General features: G+C 40.7%; 1 non-coding gene across 1 annotated transcript; it reads right to left on the bottom strand.

Moving 5' to 3' along the window:
* Nucleotides 1–11001: 11001 nt before the first annotated feature.
* Nucleotides 11002–11108, bottom strand: LOC150068299 (U6 spliceosomal RNA). The gene has a single exon (XR_016538436.1). It is a non-coding gene; the product is annotated as a U6 spliceosomal RNA (small nuclear RNA).
* Between the last annotated feature and the right edge of the window lie 276 nt (nt 11109–11384).

Below are 11384 nucleotides of genomic sequence, written 5' to 3'. Positions count from 1 at the left end.
AAGAATTCAGAATAAGAGGATCCCTCCCCCATCTCTCCCCCCCCGGCTCCAAGCTAAGAAACGTGGCAGCAGAGGCCACTGGGCCAGCCAGCCAAAACACTGCAGAAACCAGCACAGGACCGGGACAGTGAGCTGCTGAAGCAGCAGAAACCAGACGCGGAACCAGAACAGCAAGCAGCGGAACCTAGACGCGGACCACAGGCTGTGGAGGAGACCTGAGGGAAGTGCAAGACTCACCAACACCTTGGAACACGCACAGATGGAACGCAGAGGCGTGAGTAACATAGCTGGACCCCAAACACATCTGGAAAGCAGAGCTCGTGCCAAGCAATAGAACTTAATTCAGCCCCCTCCACCCAGCCCGAGAAAGACTGGCAGGAGCAGGGGGGCAAGGAATTTAGTATCCTGTCCCTTCCCTCAACAGCCCCCTCCCTCAGGCCATTGACTGGAAATTGACAGGCGGGCTACATCAGACCCAGCACCCCACCAAGAGAGGCGGAGCTGTCCCAACTCCTACCCGCCTAATGAGCTCAACTCCCAGCCCTCTGACTGGAGACTGACAGGCGGGCATACCCTAAGACTCAGCACCTCACCAGGGGAGGTGGAGCTGTCCCAGCTCCCTCTCTCCCTCCAGGCTCCTCTCCCAGGCTACTGGATCTGGAGAGTAGAGGGCACTGGGACCCTGCCTTACAACAGCGGGTAGGGTGTGCATGGAAAATAGGAGCCAGCATCTGTCCCCTTCAGTTCTTGAGCGGTGCATCCTCCAGCTGGGAATCCTGAGCAAGACAGGACCGAGGAGCCCCACACAGTCACCGACTCTCTGACAAAGCAGTGGAAACACAGCCGGTATCTGAAGGGCCAACCACCAGCCAAGCTCCTCTTCTGAGAATCAGAAAGGCATGGCTCAGCCCTTGGAGCCCATGTCCGCAGCTGGGCCCTGCCCCTGGGAACAGAGCAATCTCCTGCTGGTCCGACTGAGAGCCCCTGGAAACTCTCAAACCCCAGACTGTTGGCTTGGGGCCACCCCTGGAAGCAGCACAGGAAAATGACTGTGCAGTGTGCTCAGACTGAAGCTCGCAGATCCATCCCATGGTCCACTCTGAGGCCACTGGTTGGGCTAAGAGCTAGTCATGCAGCAACACATAAGTTCTATTCTAAAACTTTCCAAACATTGTACTCAAATACGCTACCTACTTACCAACTTAGGTCAGTTATTCTTAGGATATACCTTTTGTACTTTACTATAATATCCTTACACTCCTACTTTAATCCTCTTGTATCTCCCCTGACCCCACTCATTCTATTTTTCTATCTCTGGTCCTGTGTTCATCTTTCAACCCTTATAATGCATGGACCTACACTTGATGGCTGTTGAGTAATACTGTATAGGTAGGAGTTTAATTATTCTCTAGGCTCAGAGAGACTTAAAGACAATAGAGATTGAATTGAGAGGCTTATTTTTTGGGTATAAGTCGCTTATCAGTGGTTGTATTAAACTGGTCTGTAAGTGCACTAAAAGAAAGAGTGATAACACCAATCAAAATTGTGAACATCTAGTGTCTGCCACCTACAGAGGTCTAGGTTAGTTATATCTGAAAAACTATAATGGTGTTTAGTATTAATCTTGCTCCCATTTTCAAATGGGCAAAACAAGAAACTCAAGAAAAATGTCAAATCAAGAAACAACATACCCCACCCAATGTAAGCAGACAATGGAACAGTCACTGGCAAACCTAGAGGAGACTCTTCCAAGTGCTATACAAATGCAATTGATAAACATCATTAATGAAAAATGTGAAAATATGAAGAAAGAGATAAGGGAGGAAGCCATAGCTAAAGAAGAGGAAACCATGAACAAGGTGATAAGTGAAAAAGAACAAGCATTAAAGGAGGCCATAATAAAGGTTTGTCAAAGAAAAAATTGATGAATTCATAGAATCCTCAAACAAAAAGGTGACCGAATTCCAGCAAATGTTCAAAAAAAATAAAGCTACTGAGCAAACCACTCAAATGGAAATCAACGAGCTAAAGAAATCCATACATGATCTAAAACAAGAGATGCAAGGCATCAAAAAAGAGCAATTAGAAGCAAGGGAGATGAAAAATAAAGTAGATAGCTTTGATAGCAGGTTAGACAATGCAGAGGAGAGAATTTCCGGGGCTGAAGATAATTTAGTTATTATAGAGAAAGAACAGAAAATGAGTCAATCCATATCTAGGAAAAATGAGAGAGCGGTTCAGGAGATCCAAGATGCAATTAGGAAGCCTAATTTAAGGCTAATTGGTATTGAGGAGGGCGTGGAGAAAGAGGTCAATGGTATTGGAAATATACTTCAGGGAATACTCTCAGAGAATTTCCCAAATATCCAGAAGGGCAGGCCCATCCAGATATAAGAAGCTTTTAGAACCCCAAACAGACCTGACCAGAAAAGAACATCCCACTGCCACATCGTAATCCGAACTGGATCAATAGAAACAAATAAGGATCCTAAAGGCAGCCAGGGAAAAGGGTTCAGTAACCTATAAAGGAAAACCAAACAGAATAATCCCAGATTTCTTAGCAGAGACCATGCAAGCAAGAAGTGACTGGAAGCATATATGTCATGCCCTGAAGTCAAATAACTACCAACCAAGCTAAGCTCTCATTCATAACTGAGGGAACAGTAAAAACATTCCATTTCAGGGAAAAGCTGCAACAATATGTCTCAACAAAACCAACACTACAGAGAATCCTCAGAGATGTTCTATACACAGAAAACCAAAATAAATGCAATATAGGGAAAGAAATGGCACCTACACAGCATACCATCTAAGGACCACAAGAACTGTCAAGACACAGGCCCAAATAAAAGCTTTAAATTGGTAGGACCTAATAAATATCTCTCAGTGCTAACTCTCAATATCAATGGACTTAACTCTCCAATTAAATGGCATAGGCTGTCTAGTTGGATCAAAAAGCAAGAGCTATCGTTCTGCTGTCTTCAAGAGACACATCTTACCCCAAAAAACAATCATCTTTTGAAAGTGAGAGGTTGGAATAAACTCTATCAAGCTAACGGCCCCCATAAACAGGCTGGAGTTGCCATCCTCATATCAGATAAAATAGACTTCAAACTGAAATTAGTAAGAAAAGACAAAGGCTATTACATACTACTAAAGGGATTTTTCCTCCAGGAAGACATAAGGATCCTAAATATTTACACACCCAATCCCGGAGCTCCAAATTTCATCAAGCAAACTTTACTTACACTGAAATCATACATAGATCGAAATACAGTGATTGTCGGTGACTTTAACACACCACTCTCACCTATGGACAGATCAACAAGGCAAAAACTCAACAGAGAAATCTTAGAACTGAACAACTATATAGACCAACTAGATTAACAGACATCTGCAGAATATTCCACCCAGCAACAACACAATATACGTTTTTCTCAGCAGCACATAGAACATTTTCCAAAATAGATCACATCTTAGGCCATAAAACAAACCTGGACAGATTCAGAAACACTGAAATTATTCCATGCACACTCTCAGACCACAAAGGCATCAAACTGGAACGGAACACACATCTCCACCAACGAAAACCCTGTAACTCATGGAGACTGAACAACACATTGTTGAATCACCAATGGGTCATCGAAGAGATCAGAACAGAAATCCAACAGTTTATGAAATTTAACAGTAAGGAGCATGCAAAATACGAACTCCATTGGGACACAGCAAAGGCAGTACTCAGAGGAAAATTTATAGCGCTGAGTGCCTACAACAACAAGTTGGAACAATTGCAAACCAACAAATTAATATCTCACCTTAAGCTCCGGGAAAAAGAGCAACAAACCAACCCTAATCCAAGTAGAAGAAAGCAAATTATTAAAATCACAGGAGAATTAAATGATTTGGAATCAAAAAAAACTATAGAAAGAATCAACAAAACAAGGAGTTGGTTCTTTGAAAGAATTAACAAAATTGACAAGCCCTTAGCAAATCTTACCAAAAAAAGAAGAGAGCATATCGAAAAAAACAAAATTGCAGTTGAAAATGGTAATACCACGACAGAAATTACCAAGATCCAGAATATCATGAGGGAATATTTCTCAAACCTTTATGCCAAGAAATTTGAGAGTCTTGATGAAATGGATGAATTCCTAGCCAATATTAACATACCCACACTGAACCAAGAAGAACTAAGCCAACTCCACAGGCCTATTCCAAGCTCTGAAATAGAAATGGCAATTAGATTACTTCCACCAAAGAAAAGCCCAGGGCCACATGGATTCACAGCTGAATTCTATAAGGTCTTCAAAGCAGAGATCACACCAATACTCCTCAAGCTCTTCAATGAAATTGAAAATGAAGGTTCCTTACCAAACTCATTCTATGAAGCCAGTATAACCCTCATCCCCAAACCAGACAGACATTCATTAAAGAAAGAGAACTATAGACCTATATCTTTGATGAACATCGATGCAAAACTTCTCAACAAAATACTGGCCAACCGTCTACAACAACTCATCAAAAAAATTATACACTATGATCAAGCTGGATTCATCACAGGTAGGCAAAGCTCGTTCAACATATGCAAATCAATTAATATAATTCAACACATCAACAGCAGCAAGGACAAAAATCACATGATTGTCTCAATAGACACGGAAAAGGCATTTGACAGGATCCAACACTCCTTTATGTTAAAAGCTCTGGAGAAACTAGGAATCCATGGAACATTCCTCAATGTAATAAAGGCTGTGTATGAGAAACCTACTGCTATTATTACACTTAATGGTGAAAATCTAAAGCCATTCCCTCTAAAATCAGGAACGAGACAAGGATGCGCTCTCTTGCCACTCCTCTTTAACATAGTACTAGAATTCCCAGTCAGTGCAATAAGGCAAGAAGCAAGCATAAAGGGGATCCAAGTAGGGAAAGAGGAAATAAAACTATCCCTCTTTGCAGATGACATGATTCTGTATTTAAAGAATCCTATAGACTCTACTCCCAAGCTCCTTGAGCTGATTCAAAGCTTTGGAAGAGTAGCAGGCTATAAAATCAACCCTCAAAAATCAACTGCCTTACTTTACGCAAACAGTGAGAGGAACGAGGCAATAATCAGTAAAGCAATTCCTTTCACAATAGCGTCAAAGAAAATAAAGTACCTAGGAATTAGCTTAACTAAGAAAGTAAAGGATCTTTTTGATGAAAACTTTAAAACCCTAAAAAAGGAAATTAAAGCAGAACTAAGGAAATGGAAAAACCTCCCATGCTCCTGGATTGGAGGAATCAAGGTTGTGAAATTGACAATCTTGCCAAGGGCTATCTACAAATTCAACGCAATACCCATCAATATCCCAGGGTATTCTTTGATGAAATAGAAGAGGCAATTCAAAATTTCATATGGAATAATAAAAGACCCCGTATAGCAAAAACACTTCTTAGCAGAAAGAACAGCGCTGGAGGAATTTAAATTCCAAACTTTAGACTCTATTACAGGGCTATAATCGTCAAAACAGCTTGGTACTGGCACAAGAACAGGCCTGAAGACCAATGGAATAGAACTGAGGACCCAGATATTAAACCACAGACCTATGGCCCCCTAATCTTTGACAAGGGAGCCAAAGAAATAGAATGGAAGAAAGACAGCCTCTTCAACAAGTTCTGCTGGCAGAACTGGTCAAGCACCTGAAGAAAACTAAAGTTGGATCCTTCTTTGTCACCCTGCACTAGAATTAACTCCAAATGGATCAAAGACCTCAAGGTAAAAGCTGACACAGTGAAAACTTTACAAGAAGGAATAGGAGATACACTAGCCCTCCTTGGCACAGGTCGAAACTTTCTTACTAAGGACCAAAAATCACAGCAAATCAAAGAAAGGCTGGATAAGTGCTACTGCATTAAACTCCGGACCTTTTGTATGGCAAAGTACATAAATAGTATCTTAATTAGGAAGAATACAGAGTGGGAGAAGATCTTCACCAACCAAACAATGGACAAAGGCCTCCTATGTAAAATATATCAACAACTCAATAAATTGAATCACTCCAAAACTAATCTCCAAAGTAACAACCTTCCCATTAAAAAATGGGCCAAAGAATTAGAGTCTTCTCTGAAGAAGAAAAAAATGGCCTATAGACACATGAAGACATGTTCAACATCTCTGGTCATAAAAGAAGTGCAAATCAAAACTACTCTAAGAGTCCACTTCACTCCAGTTACAATGGCCGGGATCAGGAAAACGAATAACAACAGATGCTGGAGGGGATGTGGCCAGGAAGGATCACACTACACTGTTGGTGGGTGTGCAAACTCGTTTAACCACTATTTAAAGCAGTGTGGCAATGCCTCAAAAGGCTAAAAATATAACTACAATATTACCCAGCAATTCCACTACTTGTCATTTACCCAACCATCCAGAAACAAGGGCATACTAAATGCACTACCACAACAATGTTCATTGCAGCACTATTTACCATAGCAAGGATATGGAACCAACCTAGATGTCCCTCAGTTGATGAGTGGATCAACAAGTTGTGGTATTTGTACACAATGGAATTCTATGCTGCTGTCAGAAAACATGACATTGCCCCATTTGTTAGGAAATGGAAAGTCTTAGAAAAACTCATATTAAGTGAAGTAAGCCAGACTCAAAGGAACTTAGGTTCAATGGTTTCCCTCATTTTTCATAATCAGTAGAAACCTTGGGCTCTACTAGCAGAGATCTGCAATAGAGCAAAACCTTGATATATAAGGCCATATAGGATGAAGCTAATTGAAAGGGCCTCCAGGATATTGAAACCAAGTCATATAACGAATGATTGTTGTCCTTAATGTACTATGTTATCTCTCATCTCCTTTGCTGTCCCTTGGTTATCTCATATTGTTACAGTACCTCACTTTGTTATCTGATGTATTAAATTTATTTGTATTTGGTTATTTGAAATTGGATAGGGAAAGGGGAAAACCAAGACGGGTGGGGGTTGGGGGGGAGGTAATGGGTACGAAGACATGTGAAAGGGTATCAATGTATGTGAATTAATGCACCTTCTCTCTGGCAAATATCATGTAACTCTTTTATTAATTACAATAAAAAACTGAGCCATGAAGCCAGGCTCTGGTGTCCCACTTCTGTAATCCTACCTACTCCAGAGACTGAGATCTGAAGATCATGGTTCAAAGCCACCCTTGGCATGAAGTCTGTGAGATGCTTATTTCCAATTAAACATCAGAAAACCAGTAGTGTCACTGTGATTCAAGGAGTAGTGCAGTAGCCTTGAGCTGAATTCTCAGGAACAGCCCTCAGACTCTGAGTTCAAAAAGAAAAATTCAAACTGATCTCAGAGATAATCACATGGCATTCTGTCAACCATGGCTCATTGTTGTGTGGTGTTCCTCTCACAGACAGAAGCAGCAGCCTCCAACACCTCCTCCATCTCATCGTCATCATCATCATCATCATCATCATCATCATCATCATCATCATCATCATTATCATCAACATCCTCTCAGTAAAGCCATCCTCATGGTCCACAAAACACACCTCCAAATCCCTTCTCCATTCACTCTCAGCACTCACTGGCTTAAGCTGCCTCTCTCTTCAGCCATGATCCGGGTGGACAGGCCTGAGGACCCCAGACTTGCCGTGTAGCACCAGTTCATCCTCTGTCCTCAGAGTGGATGTGAAGACACCATGGAAGCAGAGCTGGGGGACGCTGACAAGGAGGAGGCAAGTCCTGCAGGCAGGAGAGTGAAGGGCACAGAGCACTGGCTCCCCCTCCAATTCTAGGTGGCCTTGGAGGACTGAGGCCCATAGCTCCCAATTAGCCAAGTTGAACACATCAATGACCAAGTCTCTGTGGACATTTCAAACAGAGAGCTGAGAGTACCTAAAGGAAATCCATGCTAGGTTCAAGACTCTCTGTCTATACAGGTGATTAATACACTAAAACTTCTATCACTTATGCTTATCTGATGGAGAGATGGCATGGACTTTTCACACTCCTTATAACTGATCTCCAAACTGGGGTGACTTTTAATGAATTTTCATTGTTCTCTATCCATACCATGTATCTTCAGAATTATTATGATTCTAACTTCAAAGTTTACATTTTTTCTAATTTTATTTTGTTTTATTATTCATATAAACATTTAATCAAACATTTTCTTTTCTTCCCACCCCCAAATGCCTACAGACAACATTCCATGATTTAAGGATATATAAACCCTGAAGCAGTATAAACCCTGAAATTACAAATACAATAAAGACAACGAGTTGAGAAGTTGGGTATTAATTTTCCAGGTCTGTCTATTCCCTCACAAACAGTACAATATATTTTTTTCTGATGGGTGTATACAATTTCATTGTGGGTTTTTTTGTATTTTTTTATTGTAATTACTAAAGGAGTTACATGATATTTGCCAGATAGAAGGTGCATTAATTCACGTACATTGATACTCTTTCACATGTCTTGGTACCCATTTCCCTCCCCCCCCCCCCACACCACCCAACCTTCTTGGTTTTCCAGGTCTCTCTATTCCCTTACAAACAGTACAATGTATTTTTTTCTGATGGGTGTATACAATTTCATTGTGTTTATAGACCACATTTTCTTGAGTCATTCATCCACCGAGGGGTATCTCGGTTGATTGCATATCTTGGATAAGCAAACAATGTTTCCATGAAAATGGTGGTACTGGCAGTTGCAGTGGGGAAATGTTTGTAGTGGATTTTTATCAAATGACCCAGAGTGGGAATGCTGGGTATTGAGAATCTCTGTTCAGTCTTTTAAGGAATCTCCATAGCTTTCCAGAAATTTTACCAACAACATAGGAATGTCCCCTTCTGGCCACAACCCCAACAGCATCTGTGATTATCAGTTTTCTTCATAATGGTCATCTAACTTAGGTTTGGTGGAATCTCAAAGTTTTTTGATTTGAATTTTTTGTCAGTAATGGGGCTTGAACTTGGGGCCTGGGCACTGTCCTTAGACACTTTTTAGTACTCTGCCATTTGAGGCACAGTGCCACTTCCAGCTTTTTCTTTGTGTATGGTGCCAAGAAATTGAATCCAGGGCTTTGTGCATGGGAGGTGGGCACCCTACCATTAGGCTATGCTCACAGCCCCACTTCCTACTTTTTTCCGTGCATGTGGCACTCAGCAGTTGAACCCAGGCTCTATGCATGCTAGCTAAGCAACCTAATATCAGATTAACATTTGTCCATTCAATAAAATCTTCACTGTTACCATACCTCTGCTGTGTTGACGAGTGCAGGAATTCCCTCGGCTGTAAGAGATGTTGTGGCAGATCCTAAGCAGATGGCAGGGAAATGAGGCAGAGGCTAAAGCTTTATGCTTCTCACATGAGGAAGGAAAGAAGTTGTTTTCTGATACACAACAAATCTACATAGGGATCTAGAAATGGACATCCTTATGTGTTGGAGAAAGACAACAAGACTCTGACCTTCAATTAAACACCAAAAAAGTTGAAAGTGTTGTTATGTCTCAATGAAAGGAGGGCCAGCCTTGACAAAAAGAGAAAAAAATCAGGAACAGGGTAAGGTCCAGAGTTCAAGACCCAGAAAAAAGGATTGCAGTGCTAAATTTCAGAAATCTTAACAGCTTCAGTTTTGAAATCTCACTGCTTGAGATCTCATAATCTCTGTGACTTCTTTCTTTTCCCTTTTTTCAAAATTTTACTACGGTTAAAAGCTGTACCAGAGGATTCAACTTGTCATGTTTAATTATGAATTCTATGATCAAAGTCATTCATTTCACGGTTCTTATAGACTCTCTCATGCCCTGCCAATCCCCTCACTTTGTCTGGATCCCTTTCCACATATGTACCTGAGCAAATGCAGTCATGATATTCTTTTGAACTCAGGATCTGGGTGTTGTCCCTGGTGCTGGTTTTGAACCATGACCCTCAGATCTCAGCCTCCTGAGTAGCTAAGATGACAAGCATAAGCCAGCATCACACAGCTTTATTTCCCTTTAGAGTTTCCTGATGTTTTTAACCATTCTGAGTATATTTTATTTTGTTTATTCCAGTTTCAATAAATAATGAAAATCCCAACTATGTGTCAAATAATACCTGTAGCACCACTATACATTACAACAAAAAATAAAAAGATAAATTTTGAAAAGTGGACACAAACAGATCATTTTTGTTTTGGTAGCACTGGTGTTTGAACTCAGGGCTTTCTGATTTCTTGGCAAATGCTTTCTTTGTTTTTAGTAATTTACAGATGGGATCTGGGACTTTTTGTTTTTTTTTTAAGGAATTTATTAATGTTGATTTTTTACATCGTATTTTAAATGACAAGTTTAACAAACAAGTGTTCAAGAGGGAATCTCTCTTTACAATCACTGGGACTTAGTATGTAGAACTTAATCAAAATTAGGCTAAGGTTTTGTATGTCATAGAAACATATTAATTTAAGAAATAAGACATTTTGTCTATAGAGTCATAGGTTTTTATGTCTATATAGTTACGTTTATATTTCCAATACCATGTCCATAGCATTGGGTATGCAAATATTGTGTCCTGCTCTTGTACTCTTAATAGCCACATATTAGGGATACCAAACGCCTTTTGTTCCTTAGGTCTTGACTTGTCTCACTCAACATGATTTGCTCTAGATTCATCCATTTCCCTGCGAATGCCATTGTTTTATCTTGTCTGTTGGCTATGTAGAATTCCATTGTGTATACATACCCCATTTTCTGTATCCATTTATCTGCAGTAGGACATCTGCATTGTTTCCATCGCCTGGCTATTGTGAATAGTGCAGAGATGAACATAGCTGAGCAGGTGTCCTTGTAATATCTTGGGTCATGATGTTTAGGATAGATGCCGAGATGTGGTATGGCTGGATCATAGGGAAGGTCTATTTTCAGTTCTTTAAGAAACCTCCACACTGCTTTCCAGAGTGGCTGAACTAGTCTGCATTCCCCCCAGCAGCGTACTAGGGTTCCTTTTTCTCCACAACCCCACCAGCAAATGTAAAAATATGGAACACTTTATGAATTTGCGTGTCATCCTTGCGCAGGGGCCATGCTAATCTTCTCTGTATAGTTCCAATTTTAGTATATGTGCTGCCGAAGCGAGCACGATCTAGGACTTTTTTAATGCACAGGTCTGCCCTGATGTTTATATCTCAGGGATGAGCCTCTAACTGCCTGCTCATAAAAGCAAGGTTAATGATTTTTGTTGTTTGCTTGCTTCTTTGCATCTTGGTTTGTACCATTCCTGGGGTTTGAACTCAAGATGTGGACACTTTCTCTGATTTTTTTTCCTCAGGATTATTTTTCTGCTTCTTGAGCCATAGCTTGACTTTTGCTCTGTGTGTGTGTTGTAATTGAATTTAAAACTCATAGGTGATGATGG

Source organism: Megascapheus bottae, chromosome 1, assembly GCF_031878675.1.
Source record: "Megascapheus bottae isolate mThoBot1 chromosome 1, mThoBot2.hap1, whole genome shotgun sequence".
NCBI classification, from domain to species: Eukaryota; Metazoa; Chordata; class Mammalia; order Rodentia; family Geomyidae; genus Megascapheus; species Megascapheus bottae.
The sequence above is the reverse complement of the archived record's forward strand: the minus strand, read 5'-3'. Positions and strand labels throughout refer to the sequence as shown.